This window comes from Periplaneta americana, chromosome 4 (genome assembly GCF_040183065.1).
Source record: "Periplaneta americana isolate PAMFEO1 chromosome 4, P.americana_PAMFEO1_priV1, whole genome shotgun sequence".
Taxonomy (NCBI): Eukaryota; Metazoa; Arthropoda; class Insecta; order Blattodea; family Blattidae; genus Periplaneta; species Periplaneta americana.
The window spans coordinates 94405054-94418766 of NC_091120.1; the positions used below are offsets into that span (position 1 = coordinate 94405054).

General features: G+C 33.8%; 1 protein-coding gene and 1 pseudogene across 1 annotated transcript in view; one reads left to right on the top strand and one right to left on the bottom strand.

The window, feature by feature from the left end:
• Window positions 1–1821: 1821 nt before the first annotated feature.
• LOC138698853 (uncharacterized) lies at window positions 1822–4629 on the top strand (annotated as a pseudogene).
• A 5387-nt stretch (window positions 4630–10016) lies between these two features.
• LOC138698058 (uncharacterized) overlaps window positions 10017–13713 on the bottom strand; it is a 130673-nt gene continuing 126976 nt past the window's right edge. The window contains exon 7 of the transcript XR_011331675.1: window positions 10017–11002. The gene's annotated coding sequence lies outside the window, so the exon portion shown is untranslated. The remainder of the gene's footprint in view (window positions 11003–13713) is intronic.

Below are 13713 nucleotides of genomic sequence, written 5' to 3' on the forward strand. Positions count from 1 at the left end.
TTTGTTCTTTTTCATTTCTAATCATATGATTCATGTATATAGTAAATAGTAATGGAGATAGGCTACAACCTTGTCGAACACCTTGATTAATTAATTTCCACTCAGTTTCGTTGTTTCCAGTACATACCGAAATATAATTTTCACAATATAAATTATAGGTTGCATCTATTAATTGGTTTGGAACATGACCTTCTTTCAGGATTTCAAATAATGTTTTTCTATTAATGTTATAAAAAGCCTTTTTAAAATCGATAAAAGCCAAATACGTCTCTTTATTAAATCTCTTTTTTTTTTTCTACTATCATTTTTACAGTAAAGTATCTAACAGCACATGAACTGCTTTTCCGGAGTCAATTTTGTTCTTCCATTAATTTGATTTCATAAAATGTATATACTGTATAAGAAAATTTTTGTTTTAAACGTTTTATGTAAATTTTATATCCTGAATTTAGAGGACTAATACCTCTTTAATTTTCACAGTCACTCCTATTTCCTTAAAAAATTACTATTACTAGAACCTTATGCCAAATATCAGGGGGGTTTTTCCATCTAAAATTCTGTTATATAATGTTAATAGTCGTGCTTTGAATTCACTGCTGGTGTACTTGTAAAAAAAAACAATTGTGGCCATTGTAATTAGTTTTTTTTTATAAATGAATATAAGTAGTATTGGAGATGTGAATGAGATGAAAAGTTTATAAACTGACTACGTCCTAGGTGTTTGTCGTTTGATATTCACGTAGCATTTAACGTAGTGAGAATAATCTCAAAAACCTATCCTCACGTTTGAATACCACGCAAAGTTGAGCAATATGGCATTCAATAGTCCTATGTTGTGGCATGTCTTACGTACGACTAAATAATGAATTGTTTTACGTTATTAATTTATCTTACGTTAAAAAACTTAAATTAACTTAAGTGCAAAAATTGAGTTTGTGAAAATAGCAAGGCATCGTTACGCAGCCAATTTCATGAAAGATCACTATTAGAGTATGTTTCAGAGAAAGAACACTTCCGAGTTATACAGGATGCCAGACATCGTACGTAGAAGTATTTGGACTAGAAATATTAGCAGGCATCGTATATTCTTCTGATGGCTGAAAATATATTTCCGGGTCGAAATGAATAACCAAACATACGCAATTTAAATACTGTGAAATGGTTGCGAAGAGACGAAAGATTATAGGATTACTCACTCATTTCATAGAGTTACAAGAAATGTTCTCTACCGGGCGATTTACTTTAAGAGACACTAGGATGAGCTTTTACAAAAAAAAAAAAAAATTGTCAAAAAATCAACTTTTGTTTGTTTGTTTTTTTTTTTTTTTTTTGTACGAAAATATTTCTTGTGCACTTAGGAAGTTGATAGTAAAGAAGTTTTTCGCCTCTACGTCGTCTTTGAGGCTCAGAAACGATTTTTATATAGGCCTGCTCCTTAAGTCAGTATTGTATCTCTTTTTAAAAAAATGCCTTTTTTTCGAAACTACATTTTTGATGTACAGAAGGCTCCAAGCGCATGCAGTTTTAACTAAATGCAATGAAAATATTCGTAAGAGTCCATGCATATATTATCTGAGTTCTAACATTGAGAAATCTTAAGTGTCTTCAAAATTAGGGGCTAAAATATTATTACGTAAATCAAAAATACAAATAAATAAATGTCTCATTTTCAAAAAAATTATTGTGCCTAAAGTAGGTAGTCAAGATATTATGGATTTCTGAGTTAAAATATTGTACGTCAGTGATACGATGCTTCGGGGTTTCCTAGCAGCGCACTTTTTATGTCGCGTATAACGTAAAACGCTAACGTAAAACGCATTTCTCAGTGCGCTGCGTACTGTGTTCTCCTAGAAACTTCGAAAAACGCAGCTGATGTCGCAGACTCTCAACAGCTGTGATTGTATGAAGAGTATGAACTGAACTTCAAAATGAGCTGTGCATTAAAACGGAAAAAACTGTGTTCGTTATTAGTGTTACTTGACTTTGAGGATGTAGAAGAAGAAATCGATTACCTGGTTCATCATTATTGCATTAGGAAGTCTCTTAGTGAAGTATTTTTCTGTAGAGAAGAGGAAGAAGTTTTCAGAATACTGATCGAAAAACATCTACTAGACGATGAAGTGAAATTTAAAGCATATTTCAGATTCACCCGAGAACAGTTCTATTTCTTGTGAACCTCGTTCAAGATGATTTGTCTACAAAATCATGGAATAGAGTGAAAAGGCCTATCTCACCAGCCGAAAAACTTGCTCTAACTCTGAGGTATGTATTAGGAATGGTGTACATACAGAATGATTCATTATTTCACCTCTACAGTACACACACAAAGTATTTACACGTAATAATGAATCACTCTGTATATTGTATAGCTATAGCTTATATATTTTTTTAATGAATTTTGCATTTTTCGTACAACTACATAGGCCAAGTTTATTTATTAATCTTATACATAACACATTTAAGTTCAAAATCCCCAAAAATGTCCACTAATATCTTCAGAACATTCTACATTTGAGTTTGTAAACATTGAATTGTTGTCTCAAGTAGATGACTCAAGAGTTGTGCTGGGTGAGTACTGTGACTGCAAGCCTACTGCTGACGGCTCACCAGTGCTGCAGTTCGAGTTGTAGGATGCGTTTAAGCTTGGCCTGGAGTTCTCCGAAGCATATCCCACACGTATAGACCTGTAACTGCGGACTTCCATTTCAGTCACAAGACTAACAATTTTCATTTTTGCTTCAGTTCTGACTTCAGGATCATATTTTTTCACAGTCGCAGCCATGGTTCTGAAGAAGAGATCAGTTTCGTCTTCTGCTTCAGGCTTCATAATTTTTTCCAAGTATTCTCTGGTCTGTAGTCGCTCTTGTTTTCTTTCATTAAGTAAGTTCACAATGTTTTCCTTTCTGACTTTTTTGGTTTTTATCTCAGACGTCTGGCAAGTTGAACGTTCTGGTAAATTTTCTTTCTTTCTTTTTTCTTGATTTTCAGATTCATGTCCTGTGCTCGTAGCATACGAATCGTAAGTTAATGGATCATCCGTTGCTTCGGAAGCAAGACCACAAATCGTTTCTTCCAGGGTTTCATTACTGTTTCCGCTTTCAGTTTGCGTATTAGAAAAACTTTCTCGTTCATCTTCCACTGTATCAAGGAATCTTAGCCTATCCCAATATGATGCCCTTTTCTTCGTAGCAGCGGACCCTGTTCCTGTATTCTTTTCTTGTTTCCGCTGTCTCTTGTAATGGTCCCTAATACTTTTCCATCGCATTTTGCATTGTCCATCTAAAAGAAAAAAACAAGTTATATGTACGAGGATTTTCACATAAAATATACGGTACATAAGTTAATGCTTTTCCATTGGGAAATTTCCTATTTAATTTTTTCTTTCCTTTCCAGATTTCTTGCAACTGGGGAGTCATTTCATTCATTGGCATTTTCATACAGCATATCTTCTTCTAGTATCTCCACATTCGTACCACAAGTACTTCAGGCGCTCAAAAGAAAACTGCTACCAAGATTTTTACCTAACCCTAATAAAATTGATTGGGAGACAAAGGCAGAAAAATTCTGGGATCGCTGGGACTTTCCTAATGTTGTTGCAGCACTCGATGGGAAGCATGTGAGAATTGTAGCACCTAACCAAACGGGGACTTTATTCTACAACTACAAAGGCTACTTCTCAATAGTCCTTCTCGCTATGGTAGATGCTAACTACAAGTTTCTCGTCGTCGATGTCGGTTCCTACGGAAAGGAAGGTGATGCTGGGATTTTTAATAAATCTGAAATGGGTCAGCTGGTAAAAATGGGGTCAATATTTCCACCACCACGAATTTTACCGCAATCAAACATTTTGTTGCCCCATGTTATACTAGGTGATGAAGCCTTCAGATTAGATGAACATATCATGAAACCTTACTGCAAACGACAAATATTGGAAGATGAAGAGAAAAGACATTTTAATTATCAATTGAGCAAAGCTAGAAGAGTTTCTGAAAACGCATTTGGCATTATGTGTTCTACGTTCAGAATTTTTTTTCACGCCTATAAATGTCAAGCCTGAAACTGTAGATTTGCTGCTGTCTGCACAATTTACTGAGGGATGATTATATTGCTAAACATCCATGTGATGGAGAGACACAAGACATAATTGATGAACTTCCAGCGGACAATATGATTCTCTTAGCACTGGCGGTTTCGCAAAATCTGAAGGTTTAAAAGTCAGAAGCAGTTTTACTGAATACTTCAACGGTAAATATTTCAAAACTAAAGCCTCAAGTAAAAGAAACAAAAGAAAATGAACATGAATGAGTGCATTGTTTGTAAAAGTAATTTTAAAGAATTGCAAATTTAATTTTCTCATGTGTTTCATTATTTTGTTGTTCATTAATAATGTAATTATTTTAGTTCAAATTTAGATATAAGTTAGATGTTGAAAGACTGGGTCGGTGATATGTAATAAGATTGCATTCTAGAAATTTCAATTCAATGTACTTCAAAATGTAAGATATTTTCTAAAATTCTAACGACTATAATAATAACTTAAAAATAATACATTCACTCAAAGAGCCGCAAATTACCCAACTTTTTCTGATTATAATTACATAAAATATATTGATGTGAATTAAAATTATAGGCTACTTCATTCATAAAATAAGTTACCTGACTTATTCACCATGTTTCCAATCTCCTTCCAAATTAAGTCCTTCTTTTAGGTATTCTTGAACTCTACTTCCATCATATTCCATAACACAGGATGTTCAGCAACCATCTCAATCAGCTGTTCGTCTTCTGCGGCTGAGAATCGAACTGAAGGGAGCGCCATTGTTAAAGAAACAATATGTATGAAACAAAAAACCGCACACAACTTCTCTATTACGCAGCGCACGACGTACTAGACTCCTCTAGTTCGAGTTGGTTTACTGCGCCAAGCGCATTACGCTGGCGCACAACGTACTGCGCATCCTTACAGAACACTTCAATCATTTTTTGTTGTCCGAGTCTGCAGCGTATTACGCTCCACGTGTTAACGTCGTACGTAACGCAGAATGTGCGCTGCCAGGAAAATCCGCCTTTGAGCGCGAGCTTTTTTAAGCTCTCTCTAAAGGAGCGGCGCTTTTTTGCCTGAGACACATTGCTAATACAGCAGTAAGAAAGGGTGTACAGCACATACAACGTTGCAGACCATGTCAGATCGGAAGTGAGATTACAATAAAGATTTGTTTTAATGATAAGTAGAAGGTTCAGTTTTTATACATTGAACATGGCATTGAAGAACAGTGTTTAATGTCAAACGTCAGAACGAAACACAACACAAACACAGATAAAGACATTATTCTGGATAAGAGAGAAATTGATTTTAGACAAGACAACACAGGTGCAACTATCATTTAAGGGGACACTGTGGTGAAATAATGCTGAAAATTTAAGAAAATCCATATGTAACTACTATCGTAATTATATGATCTAACCATAATACTGAAGTTCGGCCAAACATACGATGCGTGAATTGAAAGAATTTTTTTTGTAATGCTGTTTTCGCGACTTTAAAATTTTAAGCAGTTTATTGCATAAAAAAGCGCCTTGAACAATAGGTATTGTCATATATAGGTCTGAAACTTCTCACAGAGATCAATTAAATTTTGATAAATAAAATTTAATTAGCATTTGTATGGAATATTAAGTTCATTCGGGAATATTCATTTTGCATTTAGATTAAATTTAATATGCTATAATGGACAATTCATAGAGTTTGAACGTTTATTGGTTTCTCTATTTAAACTGAGCTCTAAAACCTAATTAATTTTTATTCCCATAACTATTTTCAAGATTTTGAGCAAATATAAACTAAAAAGTTTGAAAATTTTGACGAAAGAGCCTTTTTAGTGACGACAATATAAAATATATTTTTTAAAATACAATTTCAAAACTAAGACCTAATGGCACCAAATTTTGTACAGTAGTTAGTATTGCAGATCTCTTTATGTAGTTTACATTTCTCAAATTTTGGATGAAAATTGTGGAAGTTTTAAAAATCATGTCCTCTTAAATGATTGACTCCAAAAATTACGATGGCTCTTCAATAGCATAATTTAATGAATTTGCTTTTCCGCGTTATGTGCATCCCACAAATCACTCTAAGAAAACTCATTATATAATCATGACTGGAGAGTATGGACTACATTTTCACAACTACACAATCAATATATACTTTATTTCAATTATCATTCTCATTTTTTTAAACAAATGCTCAAAAGTACTTAGGTAGATCACACACGTGAAGCAGGTAGATCCTGTTAATTCCTCCTAGACAATGAAGTGAAGTATATACAGAATACACAACTGCTTTTCACATGAAAATGGTTTACAAACAATTTATTCTTCTCTTTCTCTTGTTGTTCTCCCCTCTCCTTTGCAATTTGTTTATATATATATATATATATATATATATATATATATATATATATATATATATAAAGTAATTATTACAGAGCCAGAAATTTAGTAACGCAAGTTATTATAATAATTACTGCCTTTATTCGCTGCATGTGCACGTACATCCCTGTGTCTACGTTGGGACCCTATGTAGTGGATGCACTATGCGCTCGTGATCAAGGTCGAGCTCTTCTACCGTGATTGAGAGCTAATATCGTCTCATCCCTGCTGTACGTGAATCAGTGTTCTTATTTAAAAAAAATTGGACTTGCTCTGTTTAAATGTAATGCGCATGGAACATTTTGATTATAGCACTGATTTGCATAATTAAAATAAAATTAACTTGGAAACTAGCAGTCCGATTGAACTCAGAATTTGCACACACTTTATTGTTAATGCATCTAACAAACACTTAAAAAATGAAATAAACGTGAATAAAATTGTAAACATTTCAAGACTCAGTTCTAGTGTCCCTTAAAATCGGTCAGTAAGTTTGGTTGCCTAATGTGGTGGGCGTTTGAGCATTAGACTTTACTAATAACGACTTGCAGCGCGACAAATTAAATATCTAATCTAAGATTGCGCAACTCACTTTTATTCCACAAAAAGCCTAACATAAACATTACTCGTTTGTTTCCAATCAACGAATACGCAGAAAGATATTAGTTATCAGGAAATGGGAAAGTAAAGAGGAACATAATGAATTAATAAAATCTTCATAATGAGTGTGTGGAGTGATATCCTAGGAAATCCGGTGCTAGGCCCCGAGATAATCGAAGAAAACGTCACTGAACCCCCGTCCACTCGGTTACTTGAAGAGGGACTTTAGAGGAAGTACCATTGTCAAGATGGCTTCATTTGTGGTACCAACAGAATGTCACCCTGCGCACACGTCACTTACTGTACGCGCAGTTCCCAATTGGGAGTATTACTAAAGATGGATTGGTATCCATGGACCACAGGGAATGGCCTCCACTATCGCCGGGTATAATTCCAATGGACTTCTTGATATGGGGTTATGTAAGGGAATGCACCACCGTGCTGGAAGAAGGGGGAGAATACTGCCTTGCTGGCGATCAGTGGAGAGTAAGTTACACTAACTTGTGGGTGGCGTGTGTACATGATGTCTGAAAAGTCAGATATAGTAATTTACGTAGGTCTTCTACCCTTATGTGGTTTAACCCTTAATGGGAGAAGGCATTTGTTTTTCCAAAGATTGAAAATATTTAGTTATATTTAATTTGCATTTTGATCTCAATACACGCCTTCAAGGTAAAGATCTTGCAGTTGTTGGGAAATATGAAAGTTTCCAAACAAAAGCTGCTATTATGGAAAATTCAATTACTTGAGTCGACATCATACATTTTCAAAATCTTACTTCTGTTGTTACGTCGTACGAAATATTGACTTTCATTACGTATGTAGAAATGATGTAGCGACTACTAGAAGAATATAAAAATATATTTCAGGATATTGCTAATCCAGAATACGAGTTTCAACTGTTTACACTTCCATTTTCATTGGACAACAAAAATACTGCCTGTAAAATAACATTAAAACTGAATGAAAAGTGCAAAGTAGACGGTAGACGAAGTATTATTGCGTCTTATAATCATATCCAGACAGAAATATTTCCAAAATTGCATCATCTGACAGCATGCATTTCTAGCATGTTAGCTCAAGTATAATGAAAGTGGCTAAGACATGCATATAAATGTAACAGACTCACGAATGAGGACTTAAAACCATCACTGAGGCTTAACTGTGCTCAAACATTAGTCTCAAATATATAAAATTATTTGAAAAGGAAAAGAAAATTTGAAAGAAAATGCCAACCATAAATACAAACTATTTATTTTCATAATATCCATAGGCTACTTGTGTTAATTTTAAAAACATATATACTTCTTGTAGTTTTATTTCATGGTGTTTATGTCCCTTTATGCATTTATTATTGCTTTGCATAAGGGAGTAACACAATTTCAGACGAGACATTTTTAAGTCATTGGCATTATATTATAAACGAAAATGCTGCGTACTTATTAATTATATAAAATATGCTTATTTAAATGTATAGGTACTTAATTAAACTGTTATTGCCGAAATCCACTAACGAGTTACCGTACGTAATTTCTGGTACGAGGGAAAAGCCGCCTCTTCACCTACAGCATACCCGCCAGCAGCCATGAATGCACCAGCATGCTTGCTTGTGAGAGGCGCTAGCCCGAGAGTGGACTATTATGATGACCGCTGCCTTAACCCATTGTCTTACTTTAACACGAAAACATGACTTTATTGATTGTGTAATAACTTCATTAAACGCATACGAAATTAGCATCTTCCAATAATAAATTATTTAAAAAGCAAGCACTTCAACTGATTTTAAATACTGATTTGTAATGTAATAAATTTTATGATTTTTTTTTTTATATTTTCATTTTTGATATTTTTCTTTTTTTTTATTTTCCTCTTACATTAAATTTTGAACAAAAAAATATATATATATATATTAGGGCCTAATGTTAAAATTCAATAAATAGAATAGAACTAAAAATATCATTTATGTATATAATATATTACTCTATTATATTATTGCATAATATTTTGTATTTATTTTATGATTGTATTATTTAATACTTTTCCATTTTACTTTATTATTGTTTAAAGGAACTATCGCCCATTGTACTTTCTAGTTAACCTACTCTTTTCTGTATTACTTGATATAATTTTATTGCATTTCTTGTAATAGTATTTTGGTATTTTTCACTTTACTTTTGCTTATTTATATTTGATTAATTAAATTAAACAATTATTTTAGTGTAGGCTTAAGCGTGTAATATCACTTTTTAATTATTTAATTTAAGCTTTAACTTCATCGGGAGTGCCAACCAAAGTGTACTATTATTATCTTTCAAAGAAAAATTATTATTATTATTATTATTATTATTATTATTATTATTATTTTTATTTGTATTATTATTATTATTATGCCTATATATTTCAGTACTAATTCACTAATTAATCACTGAGAAAACAAAACTGCCCAACCCAAGACTTACAAATACGTAAATTATGCATTATTGGCACACAACTTAAGATCACGTGGTATGGTAACACATTTCAGAAGGGATCCTAAAAAAAGAGATCACCTTGTTTTAAAAGAGAATCTCAGAACTGTTTTTCGCTCATCTAAAATATAGCATAAATTCTTTTGTTTATTTTATTTCAAAAACGACTTATATACTTGATATACTGTAAATTAGAATATGAAATATGTAACAACGAAAATATCCAAACATACACACAATAAAACAACAGAGAAAGGGAAACGCAAACGTAATTTGATTTCAGTTTTCATATCACATGTAAAGCAAACTAAATTTATGCACTTGCATACAAATCCGATGTCTAGTAATCAGCCTACACCATGGTAGTATATCACTGCCATCTAGAACGAATATTATCCACTTCTAACAATTCTTTGTGTTCGATAAAAATAAATATCACATAGGCTCGATAAATAAACCAAGATGGAGGGTCAGATGGTAAATGATAGAATTGAAGTTTGATAAATAACAACAGCGAAATTGATTAATCTTCTCTTTATAACTAAATTTCATACACTTCTCTAGCCATCTCACCGAAAGTCATATTATAATATTTAATATTATTTTCGTCAAACTCTGGCCACTTATCCAAATGTTCCTTATCCAGATAAGATCTGTGTTGCATTAGCAGATGCATAGAAATCTGCTGACGCCACTCTTTCCAATATGTTTGATATAGATTGTAAATTAACATGTGAACACCGAATAATAATTTCACTCGATGTACAAGCTCTGGTCTCTTGTAAAGAATTTCCTCTGTAGGTTTGCAGCCTGCATTGTAATACCATTGATCCGGGTAATATTGTTTATAAGATTCCAACCAAAGTTTCAAGAATCTTGCATTTTTATTGGCAACTAGAACCTGAGTGCCTATACACTGATTCTCGTCCCAGCCAATTGCCAATTCGTATTTTCGGTATTTATTAAAATTCTGAACTACATAAACATCATTGTCTAGAAAAATCCCTCCATATTTCATAAGTATTCTAATTCTCGTAACGTCACTTGCATGCCATACATGAAAATCCTTACTAAATTCCTGTTCATATATATGAGTCGGAAGTGTTACATTAACTATCTCATACACAATACCGGGTGTATTCTTTATTTTTTCCCAGTACGGACCGACAAAAGGTTCGACGTCCGTATGAAACATGATCTTCTCTGGATGGTGATTCCTGACTGCGGATAACACACACACGGCGTCCACAAAACTGAAGTAACTTTTCTTGAACCTTAAAAAGTGTATGATGTTGGGAACTATGTATTTCCCATCAATTGATCCCGTTACGTTGTTAAACTCTTCAAAAGAAATTTCATTTATTAATGGAACGTGTAATTTTTCACTGTGAACACTTTCCTGTCTTGGTATGAGATTGCGAAGCAAAGTCAGAATGCTGGTGTGCCATATGAATAAGTTGATCACAGTAGCGACAGCGAGTAGGGCCAGGAACCTACTTCTCATCCTGAAATCAGAAAACGTATCTTAAACAGCACATAACTTACTAGTGATTGAAATCTTCATACTACATATTGAAAGATATATACTCGTACATTATTTGACCGATAACAGTGTAGATTGCAGGTCTGTGACAGAAATGTATAGTGTCCTAATTAAATTTGTGTGAAAGCCGTTGCCAATACCACAAAATTTAATCCAAGTTGTCCTGTGTAAGACTTCCGTGAACGTTTGTTAGAATAGCGGTATATATAGAATGGAAGGTGCTGAATGGCAACATCTTCGCAGAGTAAATTCCAAAGGAACAGAATTCCCTTTACCATTTTGCGCTATTTCTTTTTATTTAGTAAGAAATAGATATTGTTTCGATACTAGTATTTTTGAAAGATGAGACATGACAGGAGCGTTGCGATCGGAAAAACAACTAAATGTCACATAGCGTGTAGGTCTGTTGCTATGGTAACAACGGTTGTGTTGCCAAACTTACAATTCCCACGTGGCGAGTGCTTAATAGCTCTCTTAGCAACATTTATTGTGAACACATTGTTAGTATTGGTACGGTTCGTCTTTGATTCTCTGTCGATTTTTGTATTGTTTTTTTACCTTCGCGTCAATTGTTAATTAATGTTTTAACACCAGTCATTTTAACGTCAATTGCTAGCTTTCATCAGCTAACAGCGTGGTAGTCCATATTGGCAACATAGCGCTGTAGTTCCAAGTTCGGCCACTAAACTGTCATGTCCCATCTTTCAAAAAAACAAGTATAGAAAAAATTACAACATCGCAGTAAATGTATAAACATTATTGTCAACGCATGGAAACACTCTTTCTCCGCAGCAGTGTTGCCAAGTCAGCGGTTTTGTAGCTAAATCTGTTGTTTTCAGGACTATGGTCAGTTACAGTATTTTACCGTCAGCGGCTAGCATTTATTTGGCGTTTTTTTTATGATTCCAGCAGAGAGAGACGATATTTTTTTAAGTTTTTTTCTGTAAAGATGTTATAATTGTTTTTATACGTATTTGCGGACGACAATATTAGTTAATCATAAACCAGAGATTAATATGGTATTATCACAATTTTTCATTGTGCGAGTATAAAATATCAATGTTTTATGTTAACTCGATTTCGTACAACCATGTCCATTTCCTGCCTCGTCCATTGTTGTTGTACAAACAAGGTATGCCACATTCGTTAAACTCTTAGTCTAATCATATATGCATTGTTTTTGTAAATGAATTGATATGTTTAATCATAAAGAGTAGATAAATAACTGAATTATTATTTTCATTTATGATAACTTATATTGTGATTCATTCATTCATTCATAGTGTTCTGCCCATGGGCAGGTCTTTCACTGCAAACTCAGCATTCTCCAGTCTTTCCTACTTTCTGTCTTCCTCTTTGTCTCCTCATATGATCCATATAGCCTATCTTAATGTCGTCTTATATATTATTCCATTTATCATTTCGCATTGTAGTTTATGTAACACAGACATACTTAAAACTTAAAACCAGACTCATTGTTGGGAGGCACGTCTCCAGCTCAGTGTGAAATCAGATTTCCAACGGACTGGTGTGATTGTGAATGTGATTGTTTTCGAAGTGTCCAGTATATTATTCTTGATCTACTTCATTCAATTTTGATGAAATATGCCGAGTAAAACTCCATACATACAAAAGTTTAGAGATGTGTGAAAAAAACCATACTGTGTTGAAGGATTGGTTGGAAAAAGTTGCCGGTGATAGTTGGAAAGCTGATGTAAATGGTGTAAGGTGATATTGAATGCAAAATATTCAGATTTAATTGTCCATACGATTTTACATAGAACATAGAGTCTACGAAGTGATACAACTTTACATAATTTAGTCTATATTTTTATAAAATTCTCCAGTTCCTAAAACTGTATAGTTTGTATTTCATATTTGGAAGTGATGTGTTAAGAAAAATCTGGAGTTTTTCAACTACAGTTTAGCGGTTTTTTTAAACTTGTGCAGCGGTAAATGGAATTCTGAGTTGGCAACACTGCTCCGCAGCAGTAAGGGCGGTTATGTAGTCAATGTCAACATCAGACCTTTCCCATGGTAGTCAGGCGTTAAGTTGAAGCACGCGTCTGGTAGCAACGTTGCCAAACATCCATTGTTACCTGAAGTTATTTATTATTATTAATGTATTAAAATGCTGTTAAGTCGTATTCGGCGAAATAAGGCCCATTATTCACCACGTGATTACCTGACATTCGCCTTATAGTTGGAGAAAACATCGTAAAATTAGGTAGTTAGTCCGAGCGGGTATCGAACTCACATTCGAAAGCAGCTCAGGATCAGCAGGGCAAACATGTTACATTTTGAACTACGCGAGTGACATCATTTGTTGAATTTCCTAATTTTTATTTGTTCGTAAACACTCTGAACCGGTATAGTCTATGTGTATTTTAATAATAGCAATCCTCTGTGCACGTAAAGGCTAAGACGCGTTGTTTCGTGGAAGTACTATAGTGTGATCTAATCTCATTCAAGTCATGGATATTTGTCCTTCCAATGTACTGTCTTGAGTTGTTTTAGACAATGGTCGGGAATAGTAATGTCCTACCAATGTACTGTCTTGAGTTGTCTTAGGCAATGGTCGGGAATAGTAACGACACAACGTCCCAGGAGACATACCATGTGTCTGTCTTAATGTCAGATTTAAATTGCCATAAAATAGAGGCCAATGGTCCT